The sequence below is a fragment of the Mustela putorius genome, unplaced genomic scaffold (genome assembly GCF_011764305.1).
Source record: "Mustela putorius furo isolate JIRA1106 unplaced genomic scaffold, ASM1176430v1.1 tig00000407_pilon_pilon_pilon, whole genome shotgun sequence".
NCBI lineage: Eukaryota > Metazoa > Chordata > Mammalia > Carnivora > Mustelidae > Mustela > Mustela putorius.
This window is the reverse complement of record NW_025421373.1, coordinates 20,818,407-20,835,252: the sequence shown is the minus strand read 5'-3', so window position 1 is coordinate 20,835,252 and position 16,846 is coordinate 20,818,407. Positions and strand designations below refer to the sequence as shown.

General features: G+C 41.1%; 1 long non-coding RNA gene across 1 annotated transcript in view; it reads left to right on the top strand.

Annotated features, from left to right (window-relative positions):
- Positions 1-11,900: 11,900 nt before the first annotated feature.
- LOC106004821 overlaps positions 11,901-16,846 on the top strand; it is a 31,386-nt gene continuing 26,440 nt past the window's right edge. Inside the window, exon 1 of the long non-coding RNA XR_001177865.2 lies at positions 11,901-12,418. This is a non-coding gene — a long non-coding RNA (uncharacterized LOC106004821). The remainder of the gene's footprint in view (positions 12,419-16,846) is intronic.

Genomic DNA, 16,846 nt, shown 5'->3' with positions numbered 1-16,846 from the left:
TTTCTTTTTTCTTTTTTTTTTTTTTTTAAGATTTATTTATTTATTTGATAGAGTAAGTTCAAGCACAGGGAAGGGCAGAGCGAGAGGGAGAGAGAATCCTAAAACTAAGCTCAGAGCCTGGAGCAGGACTCCATCCCAGGACCCTGAGATCAGGATCTGAGCTGAAACCAAGGGTTGGATGCTCAATCAACTATGCTACCCAGGCACCTCTGTCTTCCTTTTTCAATAAGAAGTTCTTCACTTTCTTTTAAACCCCAACCAGCAACCTACTCAAAGTCCAAAATTCAACCAACAGTCTGTTGAAGAATATTTAGGCTTTCACTCAGGCACTCTAAAATCCTACCAGCTGCCCTCCCCTGCCACTTTCCAGTTCCAAAGCCACTTTTTAATTTTAGGCATTTGTTTGGTAGCACCCCACTTCCAGGTACTACAATCTATCCTAGCTATATATTGCTGTGTAACAAATTAAGCCCCAAATTTAGCAGCTTAAAGCAACAAATATGCACCATCTCATAATTTCTGAGGAGCGGGAATCCAGAAGCAGCTTAGTTGAGTTATTCTGGCTCAGAGTCTCTCATAAGGTTGTGGTCAAACTGTCGGGCAGGATGGCCATCTCCTGGAGGCTTGACTGGGGCAGATGGTCCCACTTAACAGTCTCCCTCATATGGGTGTTTGTCATGTAGGTCTCTCAATCAAACTGCTAATTACATGACAGCTGGTAACACCCAGAGTAAATGATCTATGAGAGAGAGAGGAGAGAGAGAGAGAGATGGAAGTCACGGAGTCTCTTATAACCTAATCTTGGAAACGACATACCATCATATCCGATGTATGGTATTGGACACACCAGTTCTGAAACTGTGTGGGAGGGTGTGAATACTTGAAGTTTTGGATCACTGGGGGGATTTTAGAGGCTAACTATTACAGGATATAATTTGAAAAAACATACCTTTATATACCCTTCCCAGAACCAATTGAAAAGTAGAAACTATGAAGAATTAAGCAGGATCAAAATACTAACTTTATTATTGATAGAAGCTAAATAGAGGAGGTGGCTTAACTATATGGCCATAGGAAGATTTAATATTTGACTTCAGAATTAGACCAACCCACCCAGTCATGGAAAGAATAGGACAATAGGGGTGCCTGGGTGGCTCAGTGGGTTAAGCCTCTGCCTTCGGCTCAGGTCGTGATCTCAGGGTCCTGGGATCAAGCCCCACATCGGGCTCTCTGCTCGGCGGGGAGCCTGCTTCCCCCCCCACCCGCCTCTGCCTCTCTGCCTGCTTGTGATCTCTGTCTGTCAAATAAATAAAGTCTTTAAAAAAAAAAAAAATGAATAGGACAATAGCTTGCCTTCCCAGATCGGCCTACCACATAAACAGCAAAACAAAAGTACAGGGCGAAGTGCTATCAATGAAAGAGAAGAGTGGGACAGCAAGCTTCCTCTAACTGTAGTTCTTCCACACAGACGAGAGGATAAGAAACGGGCGAACCCATCATGGATTTCTCTGGGGAGCTCAGAGAGCAGTTCCAGGTGTCCCTTATGCAACACATCTACCAAAATCTGTGCTGCCTCTTCTTCGTCTGCACGAGAAGGTCTAACACAACTGTTTTCAAACTTGAGCAAGCAGATTGCTAGGCCCCACCCCTGGAGAATTTGCTTTTCTCTTGGTAAGTTCCTAGATAGTACAGAAAGCTGCTGACCTGAGAACACACTTTGAGAACCACTGACCTAACACTGGCCCAGTACCTGTGATGCATAGGCGCTTCATACGTATCTCATTAAAAAAAAAAAAAACGCAGAGGCCTTAACCCACTGAGCCACCCAGACACCCCTAAAAATTTTTTTTAATGTTAAAAAAAATTTTTTTTTTAGTAAACTCTATCCCCAACATGGCTCATACTCACAAATCCAAAATCAAGAATCACATGCTCTTCCAATTGAGGCAGCCAGGGGTCTCTTTGTGTCTCATTTTTCATTCACAGTTTTATTAGTCTTCTTAATTTAACACTGTAAGCTAGATTTCATTAGTCCCTTCCCTCCGTTACACAAAGAGACTAAGGCTCAGAAGTGAAGTTGTTTGGCCAGGTTTACATCATCCTAGTTAACCAAAGCCAACATTCAAACCCAGATTTGAGTCCAAACCCTGTGGTCTTTTCTTTACATGAGATTACCATCACTTAATAAGGACTGAATATTGGTAAGACCCAAGGTGTAGCCTGAAACTAAATAGTAAGTTTCTGCAATTTCTTCCCACTAACTTCACCCCCATCTTCTTGACCTGTGGTCACAAGCATGATTTTCTCCATTTTCACTTGTCAACATTAATTATACTCTACGTACCATACGTTCAGCTTGGTCTCATGTGCACGTGTATGCGTTTTAGAGGCAGGCTAATATGTTTACACTTAAGGAGAAAGAGTAAGATTATCAATTTACGATGTACCAGCATTCTAAAAATTCCATCAATGAAGTTAGATAACGTCCAGCTCACCAACTTTCCGGCTGCTTGTCCTCCAGGCCCACTCTTTACCCTCTCACTGTCCAGGAAGTAGATCTCCATGAGCTACAACAGGCTCCCTGGCCCTCAGGCTTTCCATTGGGGTTCATCCTCCCCAGAAGCAAGCAGAGGAGGAAGGCAATTTTCCCAGCTCCCTTCCTGTAGGGTCACCTAGGCTGACTACATTCTTTCACAAAAAGCCCTGGTCCTGCCAAGCAGCTGCCCTAAGGACATTTTTTTTACAGCTTACAGGAGTTCTCCCCTTGCTTGTCCCTTCCAGACCTAGGGGCAGGAATAGCTCTCAGAGTCCTGCACTATCCATTTGGTTGGCTTCACCCTGTCCACATATTTGTAAACAATCCCTTAGCACCACCTCCTTGAAATTATCCTAACATGAGTGTACCACTTCCTGCTGGGACCCTGAGTACACACCTGTTTAGGCACAGTTTACAGGTTTGCTTTTCCAGAGCTGGCCCAGGTGACGTTGCTTGGGGCTTGGGGCATCCTCCTAAAAGCCAGTAACCTTTTGGAATCTTGCTGCTGTCCAGATGGTCAGGCTCACCCCACTACTTTGGTTTAAGGGTGCAAAACACCTCCTTCTGGCCCTCATATGTCCTGCTCTGTAGGTATACCAAATGGCAAGAGGCAACTTGGAAGGATCTGCTGGCAAAATTCCTGTCACCAAAATTGTTGCTACACCTCAGAACTCCAGTTTTGTCCCTTAGATGAGTCATTAATTCCAACAAAAGGCAAATTATCTCCAGAAGAAAGATAGAGGTAAAGTTGGCGAAGACATTTATGTTGCATTTCAGGTGTTTTCTATTTTGGCAGCTAGTAGTAAAACCTGGTTTGAGAAAGGAGTAGACAAAATTCAACAAGGCCATAGATTCTAGAATAATGGTTCTCAAGGTGCGTGGGGAACAAAGTTTATATTGTCTCTTGGAAGGCATTTTGGAACATGAGGGGAGTCGTCTGTTATGGGTCATGGTCCAGAGATACTAACTTGCCTGTAGTGAAAGGGATGGTGTCACACAACAGAGAATAAACCCCAAGAACTTTAATGTGCCAAGAACATTCATGTTGCTAAAAAAAAAAAACTATTTAAAAATGATCCAGGCAAAGGACTTGTGTTTTCTTTTATAAGAAGAAAGAAAGAAAGAAAGAAAGAAAGAAAGAAAGAAAAAGAAAGAGAGAAACGAATAGGAGAAAAGGAAGGAAGGAGGAAGGAAGGGATAGAAAATTTGTGTGTGGTTTTAATATTCATAAAATTTCCGAGAATGCAACTACCACATAAGTTAAGGAACTATTACATATTGTTTTGTTTGGATTTTACTAAGTTGGTCATAATATGAAAAAGTAACATAACTACCAATCTGCATTTGTACTTGTAGCATACAAGATGATTCTACAGAAATATTCTTACGGATGATTTCATTATGTCTTCTAGTGCAATTGAGCCTTACTGCACATACTGACATTTATCAAGATAATCTCCCTACATGTGATTATAATAATCAACATAATATAATATACTAATGAAAATATAAAAGACAGATATAAAGAAAGTCATTATATATTTATATGTTATAAATGTTTATTTAGGAATAACCAAAGTATTTACAATAGAAATGGTTGTTAGGTCTGATAGATTTGAAACCACAGATCTAGAGTGAAGTGTTCCGATGGCTGAGATTATGGCCTTGGAGGATGTACACTGAAGGAAACCTCTCTTCAGGGTAACTTACCCTGAAAGAAGCTATGTGGAGTGAACTAGAAGGAATACTAGGCCTAATTCCTTACTGATAATACTATTTATTTTTAACTACCAACTTGTTTCATCTCCCACTATCGTCATCTAGTAGATGCTCAGTGAAAATGTCAAAAAGAGGCACTCAACAAAAAATCTCCTTTGATAAATTAAGGATACTACCATTTATTTCCTGAAACACTGGTCAAACAACAATTTGTAAGGCCCATGCAAAAAGATCCTGTAATACTTTTTATCACATTTTCCAATTTTGATGGGTATAATTTCCTATATAAGGTCTACTCTAAATCTGTAGTGTGAGTAACCTAGTGAAGCATTATCAGGCCAAAATGAGGGCCTCGAGGGCCCAAATAAATCAGAAGCTGTCTTATTTATTATGTACATTATATTTCACTTCTCAACAAGTTAGGCAACATCTTGGGCATTTTTATATACTGTGTGGGATGGTAGAGATTGATAAATCATCTGGAGACAGAACTCCCTTATTACGAAAGAAAACTCGGTGAATGCTCTATCCCAATGCCCACTCCCTCCACCTGACATACTCCTATTCATGCTCTAAGTTTCAAGACCTTTCCCGACCTCCCAAGTCACGCATAAGCATCCTTCATCAGCTTCCACATTGTCACAGGTGTCACAATGAGGGCAGCTGTTAGGTTACTTAATTGCTTTTCCCACTAGACTTCATGCTATGTGTGGGCAGGGATCAAAGCCTATCCATTATTGTCCCTCACGCCGCACACATAGTAGGTCATCAGTGCTTAGCCAGTCATTCAACAAGGTAATTAAGCACTTAACAAGCTGCCAAATGTCAGTGTTGGCTCTTATACCAGCCTACCAGGCAGCCAAGAGCAAGACGAACCTTCAGGTCTGGTTCCCATTGACCACCAACTGATGCAGCGTCTGTGCTTTCTACACCTGCTCCTCCAAGGCCCTAAGGCTCTTCTGTTTGGTCTCTCAACTTCACTTCCAATTAAGTTGTAACTCGGAGGTGTGGAAAGCTCCGCTCTTAGTCATTTGTTTGTTCAGTTTAGCACAGTGGTTCTCAGATTTCAGCATGTTGGGCCTGCCTTCAGAGTTTCTCATTCAGGAGGTCTAGATGGGGGTCAGTAATTTTCTTTGCTAACATGGCCACAGGTCTCACTGGTGCTACAGATCTGAAGACCATCTTTTGAGGATCACTGACTGAGCACGAAGTTCCAGCCACTGTTATCCCAGCAACAGAACTTAAAGATGTCTCCAATTTTGAATTTTTTAAAAAATTTGTCTATAGTTGCAAAAGAGTTGTAGACATCAGGAAGTAGGTAGAGAGAATATGGAGTACAAACAGGCTCCTGAAAATATTCTAAAGTCCTTAAGATAAACCTGATTCTGACCTTTGGGGTAAGCCTGAGAAGAGGTGAAAGAGAATCAGAAGGCCACTTCCCATGGAGCGGCCAAGCTGAGACCTGGCAAGGCAGAGGATGATGATCCAGTAAAACTTTCTAGACCTGAGGCCCCCACCATCTCCCTGGACGTCTGCCCACACAACCACACCCACCTCTTAACCCTGCTTCAATTGAATGAGGAGTTCACAATTCTAACAGCCTTAGCAGAATCTGAAGATATTCCAGTGCATCTGCGCCTTAATCTGTTTGGGCTGTTATAACAAAGTACCATAGACCAGGTGGCTTATCAACAACAGAAATTTCTTTCTCACAGTTCTGGAGTCTGAGAAGTCCAAGATCAAGGTGCTGGCAGATTCGGGATCTGATGAGCCAGTGTCCTGATTCATAGATGGCCATCTTCTTTCTGTAAACTCATATGATGGAAGGGACAACGATGCTCTCTGGAACTTCTTTCATAAAGACACTAATCCCATTCATGAGGGCTGAGCTCTTCTGAAGATCGCATCTCCTAATACCATCACACTGGGTGTTAGGATTTAGTACATGAAATTCGTGGGGCAGGCAAACAGCATTCAGTCTATAGAAATCTATTTTTGAACACATGTGTTATTGTGCTGCCTGGGTGGCTCAGTCAGTTAAGAGCCTGCCTTCAGCTCAGGTCATGATCCCAAGGTCCTGGGATTGAACCCCACACTGGGTTCCTTGCTCAGCAGAGAGCCTGCTTCTCCCTCTCCCTCTGCCTGCTGCTCCCCCTCCTTGTGCTTGTGCTTGTACTCTCTCTCTGTCAAATAAGAGAATGAAATCTTTTTAAAAATTTTTTTAAACATATTATTTAGTTAATAGTTAGCATTTATTACCTATTGTCTAGTAGGAAAAATGTTTCAGACAAGATGTGGAGTTGAAATACAATGTTTTTTAGCTATCTTGAAATATGTGTACTTTTTCTTAAATAAGTGAACTCTTAAAAATAACTGACCAGGGGCATCTGGGTGGCTCAGTTGTTAAACATTGCCTTCAGCTCAGCTCATGATCTCCAGGTCCTGAGATCGAGCCCCATGATGAGCTTCCTGCTCAGCAGTGAGCCAGCTTCTCTCTCTGTCTCTCCCTCTGCTCCTCCCTACCACTTGTTCTCTCTCTCTGTCTCAAATAAATAAATAAATAAAATCTTTAAAAAAACATTAGTGATCAGATATGTCTTCAACTCCTGCCATGTTTACCTAAGCAGTTACCTTTCCTTCCATCTCCCACATGCCATTTTCCTTTTGTAGAGAAAGAAATTTTTTTTTTCCTCTAGGCTTTTAGGTTCAATCACTGAGGCCCTGCTAAGAAAATCAAGGAAAAACTGATTAACAAGAAAAAAGGCATATAAATTGTATTTTATGTCAATACTTTTATGTGGCATGGAGGGCTACATAGGAAAGAAGTGAAAATCCCAAGTAGCAATTAGACCTGAGATTTTATATACCATTATAACACAGAGCTATAAATCGTGGAGCTACAACAAGACCAAAAAAAGGGGTTTGGACTTCTAGGAGCGATAAATTTAGGGAAGGTAAATATATGAGAGAAATGAGCAGAAGAGATAAGGATCATTTTAATAGGCTTGTTTATGCAGATTCAAGTTGGTGCTATCTTCAATGACAAGAATCATCTTCTTTTCTGGGTACAAGAGAAAGGAAGGGGACAGCTTTACAAAGGGAAATTTATACCCTACTTTCAGACAGAAGTGAGAGGGTAGAGAGCTTTTCCTATGTCTGCTGTTTTTCAGTTACTTAGAGCTCAAAATCATCCTTATGGCAAAGTGGCATATTTTGTGGTAGTGTTCTAATTCCCTTCACTTTCTAGTCTGTAAGCTTACTGACAAAATGTAAGTATATAACAGGGTATTCAATTAATGCTTCCACTCCACATCTGCCCATGTAGTCAAGGCCAGGTCAGGCATTTTCCCAGAAGGATTTCTGCACCCAAAGCATGTCTGGGGAAGAGCATAGAGAGCTACCCAAGTGGAGGGCACATTTTGCAACAGTCAGTGACAAAAAGCCAGTCAGGACAGTGAAGCCAGAGAAGGATCTCCAGGATAGATTACACCCCAAACCAGCTTCCTCTTTGTCACTAATGACAAGACCCAAATGGTAGCCAGAAATAGAAAAGATGTTGATCTTTATTAAAATTAAGTGTTATTGCCTGTACACCTGTGTTTTAGACCCAGCTACACACGCACCACCCATCGAAGCTTAATAACTGTTAGTTATATTGTTGGCTATCTGAGAGTTCCTAAATTGGAGTCCAAGAGTTCTCAAGTTGTAACTTGGTGGTGGTTGTTGTTGTTCCTTATCACCAAAATCTTATCATTAAATAATCTTTGGGGGCGCCTGGGTGGCTTAGTAGGCTAAGCATCTGACTCTTGTTTTTGGCTCAGGGTCATGATCTCAGGTCTAGGATCAAGACCCATGTTGGGCTCCATGCTCAGCAGCAAGTCTGCTTGAGATTCTCTTTCTTCCGCTCCCTCTGCTTCTCCTGCTGCACATGTGCACGTGCATACACACACACACACCGCCCCCACCTCTTTCTCTGAAATAAATAAATAAATATTTTAGAAATAAATAAATAAATATTCTTTGGATGATCAGCAACCTACTGCTTTTTATTTCTTGCTGAGGCATTTGGAGATCCAAACTATATATAATGAATATCTGCAAATCCACCATTCTGCTTGATAAATACAACATTTTAGATATATTTAAAACTCTTTGTGTTTTTCTCCCAAATCTCATCCTTCTTCCATAAAGTAAATGAAACCATGAATGTTTTTAATAACTATTTACATATGTAGGACCACCAACCACATATATGTAGATACTTTTATGTAAAAACAATAAATTATTTTGTTTTAAGCTTTATATAAATAGCATATGGAGGGGCACCTGGGTGACTCAGTGGGTTAAGCCTCTGCCTTCAGCTCAGGTCATGATCTCAGGGTCCTGGGATTGAGCCCCGAATCGGGCTCTCTGCTCAGCGGGGGGCCTGCTTCCCTCTCTCTCTACCTGCCTCTCTACCTACTTGAGATCTCGCTCTTTGTCAAATAAATAAATAAAATCTTTTAAATAGCATATGGAATATCCTTCTGCAACTAGTTTTCTCTCAGTCTTATTTGAGACATTTCCATACTGACACTCACAGTGCTAACTCACTCATTTGTAGACTTGTACCACAACTTAACACTTTTCTGATTGATAGCAGTTTTGTTTAATTATTTGCTTTTATAAAGAATATTAAATGTCTATTTATTTAATATCTCTTTCATTAATTAATTTCTTCAATATCATGTGCAAAAATTTCTTTAGAATACATGCTCCAAGTGATATTGCTGAGCTATAGGATATGCACGCCTTCTAACTTTCCTAGGTATTGTCAGGATGCTTTCCAAAATGGTTGTGCCCATTTGACTCTCAAAGCGGTGTTTGATGGTTCCTGTTGTTCCACTTCCTCACCAACTCTTGACATTGTCATTCTTTATACATTTTGACAGTTTGATGGGTATATTATTTTAAAATTGGATTTACCTTGAGGCACCCAGCTGGCTCAGTTGGTAGAGCATGTGACTCTTGAACTCAGGGTCATGAGTTCAAGCCCACATTGGGTGTGGAAACTGCTTAAAATTAAAAAAAAAAAAAAAAGAAGAAGAAGAAGAAAGAAAGAAAGAAAGAAAGAAAGAAATTGGATTTACCTAATTAGTGGACAGGTAATTTTTTTTTTAAAGATTTTATTTATTTATTTGACAGAAATCACAAGTACACTGAGAGGCAGGCAGAGAGAGAGAGAGAGAAGGAAGCAGGCTTCCTGCTGAGCAGAGAGCCCGATGCGGGACTCGATCCCAGGACCCTGAGATCATGACCTGAGCCAAAGGCAGCGGCTTAACCCACTGAGCCACCCAGGCGCCCCAGTGGACAGGTAATTTTATAGGAAAATATAATGCCTTTGTCTGTGAATAGCTTGTTTGGATTGTTTGCCCAATTTTCTTTTGGTCTTCTTGCTTTGTAAGAACCTTCAATGTTATCAACTGTGTATTACAAGTTTATTTTCCTGGTCTGCATTTTCTTCTTTTAATTTTGTTTTTTGTTATCTTAATATGTAGAAGTTTTAAGTTTTGTGCAGGGCTAATTTCAGTCTTTTCCATTGTCTTATCTTCGTGATTTAAGGAATGGAGAGTAATTTGCATCCTACAATTTTTCTAAAAGTTATACTTTCCACATTTAGATCTTTACTCTTCCTGGAATTGGCTAGCCTATTAGAGTAAGGTAGGGATCCAGTTTTATTTTATTTTTATGTATACATAACATTTCCCTAGTGAGATTTACTAAACAGTCTTGTCCTCAGTGATCTGTAGCCCTGTGTCTATCATACCAAATGTGTAGTGATATGTGAAGTCTGGTGTCAGGCTCTGTTTTGTTCCATTGGTCCATGTCTATTCTCTTATTTTAAAATGATGGCAAACAAAGCAATCTAGTAAAGTCATCCTGTCTCTCTCCCTTCTCAGTGATCTCTAACATTTTGACTATATATAGTTCTTTACTCTTAAATGTAAATATAATATCAGGGTCCTCAAAAGCAAAAACAAAAACAAAACCCTAGTTATGAGTCAAACAGTCTTTTAAAACTGAGGTTTTTAAAAAACTGTATACTCATACCTATTTCACTCATCATGTGAGGCATTTATTAGCTAGAAGAATTGTACATTTGTTTGAGGCCCTAGAAGTTCTGGGAACAACTGTCCTGACACTTTCTGGAACCATGTCTGTGGTAGCTTTGGAGAGAATGGCTTAGCCAAAAACTCTGTTTTTCTAATCTCAGGGAAGATACAAACTCAGCAGTTGCTGTATGGCGCTCCAAGTGATTTGCCCAAGGACCTCCCACTGAGATCTCCATGAACTTGCAGCTTGGATAACTTAGTGAGGTCACCCCCTGCTGTTTCACAGGCAGATGGCCAAACCCTGACACAAGGCTTCAGTCAGATCCCCAAACAAGTACATACACATAGCCTCCTGTCTATAGCCTGAACCCATGGTCTGTATCAATTAGGAAAACTCCAAAGAAAAGTGTATCAGGTCAGCCTGGCTTAACTGTTTTCAAATAATTAAGTTTTAGATAAGTTTTAGGATGAACAGCTTTTGCAAAAAGCTTATACCCATAGTTGACTTTCTACTGAGACACTAAAGTAACAAGTGCTCTATATGCCTAAAGAATTCTAAATTCAGTATAATTTGCAGCTAAATCTACAACTGGAAAAGAACTTAAAGATAACGTACTTCAGTGTGGGTTCCCAATCTTGACTATACTTTAAATTATCTGAATGACTTAAAAAAACCTTAACACCCAGGCCATACGCTAAATAGCACTGGGAAGAGAGACCAAACACTGGTATTTTTCAAAGCTGCTCAGGGGATTTCACTGTATAGCCAGTGTTGAGAACCAGTGGCTCAGTTCAAGCCTTTAGCACATTAGTAAAATGAGATTGAGAAGTTAAATCACTTTTAATCAAGTTCTAAACTTGTACCATCCAATTGGTAGGCATGGCCACTTGTGACTTTTAAATGTTAAACTCATTAGAATTAAATAAAATTAAAAATTGAGTTCCTCAGTCACACTAGCCACTTTTCAGAAGCTCAATATTCACATGTGGCTAGTAGCTACCATGTTGGGCAGCATGGAAAACAGACATATCTTCCATCACAGAAAGTTCTTTTGGTCATTGCTGTAACAGAAATAATCCCACATGTATTTTTTAAGTCTTTATTTGAAACATGGCAGAAGACCACCTTTACCTTCCTATGCACTGGGTTTGATATCTCTCTAGTAACATCAGAAGCATTGGTAACATCAGAAGCATTTTAAATTATTATCACAGGATGATCAATATAATAAAAGAATTTATACAAGCACAACTCAACATTAGGGTGTTTATCTGTAAAGCACCAATACTACAATAAAAGCAACAGCCCCTTGGACAAGTAAAGTTGTGACTCAAGTCCAAGAGGTACCCCCAATTCTGCTTCCACACAGCTCAATGGGTAATAATCCAGGAGGCCAGTTTTTTTCTTTGATTGGTAAAGAGGACACATGGAGGAAGCGGGAAGGGAGAACTTTACTTCCCCAGTGACTGGTCCATGAGGCTTAGAGCCAACTCATAAGTGTGTCTAGGCACAATCTTGGCCCACGGAGATCATAAAAGAAGTTGATAGAGGACAATCTCCTCCTCCTTATGGATTGAAAACAAGACACAGTACAAGAACTAAGCTAATGTAACCTCTATAATAGGATTCCTTACTACCACAGTCTTTTTGTTTTTAATTATAAGAAGGATTTTATCATCTAAAACTTCTTCGCCTCTTAAAGTAAACATGCCATGGAACAGATTTCATAAAGTGGCCTTGGTGCCTTTAAAGGGATTCAGATCAATTTGTGTTGGTTGTACTTTTGTCACTGCAAGCCTCTAGAAAAGTCTCAACATTTTATTAAGTTTGTTTTTTCAGTTGTGTTATGAAATTGAAACTTAATACCACTGTACCAGAATACATTGTTCCTTGTGTTGGGGCTTAAGTTTCGTGTTCCCAAGTGCATTATATCAAGCGGTGAGATAGCCGTGCCTGGGTCTAAACAAGAGGAGGCCAGAAAAATCAATAAGCCAACTTGGAGGACCGCAACGTGCAAGGTGCTGTCCTGAGTGGTTTACATGGGTGACATCATTCAGTTCTCACAATGAGGTGAGTGCTATTATTACCCTCATTTTACAGATGAAGAACCTGAGGGACAAGAAGTTAAGGAATTTGCCCAAGGCCATCTAGCTGTAAGTGATAGAACAGAACTTCAACCCCTGCTGGTCTGACTCCAGAGCCCAGCCTCTTAAATGCTCTTCTCTTTTCAACATGTACATACTTTCATACCAATGTCATATTTTTGGCCTGTCAAGGTCAAAATCAGACATTGGATTGGACTGGTCCACTTGGGTGGGAAAAAGTTCCCCAGGGTGGCAAGGTGTGGGTGTGAACATGTACTCCCTTGATCCCAGGTTTGGGATTAGTCCCAAAGATTGTTTTCTTGGGGTGGGGGAAACCCATCATCTTCACTTTGACACCCATCTCCTCCACTCCCTGGCACTACACACCCCACTTTCTTTGCAAGGGTGACTGTAGTAGCTGCAACAAAAACTACTACGAGGGACTGGGAAAGAGAAGGAAGGGGCCCACAGCAAACAGCAGAAATACAGATGCACCTCGAGAGGTTACACAATAGTCCCTAGTGTCTGGGCCCTGGATAGACATGGGGGAGTAAGGGAGTAAGGTTTCCTGGCTCAAGGCAGGGGGCCGAGATGGAGAGATATCAGCATTAATTAGGCCATTATATAAAACATCACCTTTCTTAAGGCCATATTCTCTCCTTTGGAACCTTTACAAATCTCAGCATGTTTCTACATTGCAGCCATGAGTATAAACAAGAAACACGGTCTAATCCCAGGGTGACTAGTTTCCCAGCCCACGTGAACCAAATTATTTTCCCACTCAGAGAGCAGCGTGATGTTCTTATAGGCAGCAGAGTGTTCTTTGGGTCTTTCATACCCATTGGGTTTCTGTGCTGAAGCACAGACTGATTCTGCAGTCCCACTTTGAGCCTTTCAGATTTGTCCCTCCCACCCACCCCCAGTGATTCCACTTATGTATTTGTTTGTTTATTCATATATAATGTTATTATTTGAAGCAGTTTTAGATTCACAGCAAAATTGAGCAGAAAGTACAAAGAGTTCCCGTATACCCTTGCTCTCCCGCCACAACATACAGCCATTATCAGTGTCCTCACCAGAGAGGTACACACACTACGACTAACGAGCATTCACTGTCACCTCCTAACAACCCGAGCCCCATAGATTACATTAGGGTTTTCGTACATTAATTTATGAATTTTGACAAATGTATAATGGCATGTACCTGCCACTATCATATCATTCAGTTACTAACTTTTGAAGAATATGATGTATATACTTTGTTCCTGGGAGACTCCGAGATGGTCTCATTGTTTCTGGAAAGCCTATAGAGTAATTCTCTATTCTCACTGTGAATTCACTACCAAGGCTTTTGCATTTGGTCTGACAGTGAGTGACAGCCCAGGAGGCTGGGGCTCTGAGATACTCCTCAGGCAGCCAGTCCAGGAGCCAGAATCCTACAGTTGTCTTGGCAACAGCTGAAGTTTCCTGTCCTGGGCTGAAAAGCGTGTTGTCTCTTCATTTGTGAAAAGTCTATTTTACACCCTCAATCTGCCTGGGGCATAAATATGCCAGGAATGGAACCCTCAGGATTGGATTTCCTTTTTCTGATTTCAAAACAGGGGAAAATACCCACAGTAGGAAGTGAACAGGAGAACTGCAGCCATCTCTTATGGGGTATTGGGTTCAAATATCCCAACATAGCCAGAATCTAAGCTGGGCAAAGTGTTAAGATTGCACATAATTTTATTTAGATGCAGAACTTTTACAGACTATTACAGAGAGAAAGGAATGGCAATCCTTTTGCAAGGACCCTGCCATCACTTGTATTTTTAAAACCTAACACAGAGAATTTTGAGAGAGAAAAAAAGGTTTTAACATCCTTACGTGACTACATATTTGATTATATCTAATATATCTGAACTACTATTTAAAGAGCTCAGAGCACTTTCCAAATGTGAGCTTGTTCTAGTCTAAAACACTTAGGAAGTCCATCAGCCTTGAATTAGACAATAGACATTCTCTCCATTTCTGGTTTCTTCTCTAATTGATGCTTCCGTTTGAGCTGAAAGAGTTGCAATTTCCTTGATTGTCTCTCCTTCAAAATTCCCCAGACCATTGCTTATCCCAAAGCCCAAATGTCTGCCTATCCTAGTTGTAGGTATGTAAATAACATTTAATCTTTCTTCCTTCCTTTGAAGAACGAATTATGGAGTCTCTAACAAACATCCGCTAGATTTTATTTTAGAACTAGAAGGATAACTGGATTTCCTGGAGCAACAAGATTCACATATTTCTACTCTCCTATAACTTAAAATCACCAGGGGTGGCCACCCACCCAAGTGGTTATGTGCACCTGGGCAAGAACAGCTTGGGCAACAGCCAGATAAAAGAGAGTGTTTGGTACTAAGTAGATGCAGGAGGCTCCCCCAAGTCTAACATCGGAAGGTCAGACCTGCTCCTGCCAATTCTTCGGTATCAAAGAAAAGAAAGCATAAAGACTAAAGAGCAGATTTTCTGCTTTGTCTGCCTTCCCCTAGCAGAGGATGTCAGGGGCCCCAGCACAGTGAGGAGTATCATCAGAAGTGCCCCATCAGCAGTGACAAAGGGCTGTGTTGGAACAGGTTGAGAACCCAGAGAGATTCTGCTCACTGGCCTTGCACCCGGACCTGGTCCGAGATAAGGAAACTCATCACCTGTTATCTTTGGAGACTCCATACATAGCAGATGCTTGAGAAAGGATTCAGTGCCACAAAGGATCCTACAAAAACCAGAGACCACCTGGTTTTTGCCTTTAAGGAACTTCTGAAATGGTTGTGACATATTTGTTTTCCAATAAACACACTGTGCTTGGAGGAGAGACAAGCTCTTCCGAGGGAGGTTTGACTAATTCTAGGGAGGGGGCAGGGCAGACTCAGGGAGGAAAGCCTCACAGAGACCCGAGGGAGCAGTAGAGATTGGTCAGGTTGAAAACAAAGGCAGGAGAAGCATTCTACCAGGACAGGCCCGACAAAGTCACAGAGACCTTGGGACATTCCTTAGGGAATATCATCTATCAAGTGTTACTAGGGTAGGAATTTTGTTACTGATGGGGCTACCTAGAGAGGTAGGATTCAGCTAAACTCTAAAGGCTTTGCTTACTCTAAAGCTAGGATGAAAACCTCAAATGCTTTTAGGAGATCGGGCAGAAAATGAAGTGGTGATACCGTGTAACACATAGCGAACATGAGCACTGCTTAAGAGCAGTGAATTTAGATCTAAGAACACCAAATCCCTCAACCAAAATACCTCGGCGGACAGTATGGTCTGCCTCCTTGGCCATTCATATTGGGGTACAGGCCTCAGGACAAACAGAAATATTCCTGGGATACAGATCAGTCAGCAAGAGATACCATCTCTAAGCTAACCAGAACCCATGTGAATCATAGAAGTCGTTCAGGGAGCAGCAAGGCTGATGCTGAGACCGGGAGGCAGCTAGCTAACTGAGCGCGTGCTCAGCTACTTTGAGATTTCATCAAGTGGCACTCCTGGCTAGCTCTGCTGGGGGAGTATGCAACTCTGGATCTCAGGGTCATGAGTTCAAGCCCCACATTGGGTGTAAAGATTACTAAAATAAATAAATACTTTTTAAAAAAGATTTCATAAAGCAAAAAACCCCTTGTTTATAATCATTACACACGCCTTACAATTCATATGCTGAGGGCCAGTGTTCCCACCCCAGATACCCCCCAAAAGAAGAGATCACCCCCATCATTTTTATCAGTAAACTTCCTATCCCCCCATGGTAGCTTTTCTCATTCATCTGTTTTCTTTACTTTTTCTTTTCTGTTTTCTTTATTAAGGCCAAAAGTACAAATGGAGAAGCTTCTATTTGAATTTTACTCTTTTTTCCTTAAACTATATGCTATAAAGTTTTCCTTAAAACTTTATATATGAATAAATAAGGCCTTAATATATATATATGCATATGTGCATATATATATGCATATAATGTATATGTAAGAGATTTTTTCTGTCTACCTACAATGCCTGCCAGCGGTCGGGGAAAGTGCAGTCACTTCCCGACAGGCTGTCAGAGGCCCAGGACTCACACTCCGGTAAGACTTTAATCTTGATGAACACGGGTTCTGTGGGCGTGTGTGTGTGTGTGTGTGTGTGTGTGTGTGTGAGCGAGCACGTGTCTTCGGAGGGCAGGCACTGTGCCGAGTCGTGTGTGTCCTCCTCTGTACTTACCACAGTACAGGCCCACACATCTGCCCAACTGTCCAGGCAACAGTGGGCCAGCTTGTTGAGTGGGTGCCCTGGGGGTTTATGACTTGATTATAAATTCCTTCCTGCCACCTAGGAGGAGGAAAAAGGGATGAGGAGCTTACTGTGAACACGACTAGTAACTGTGCTAGGTGTTTTATGTACTGTTTTATACCTATTCCTCACA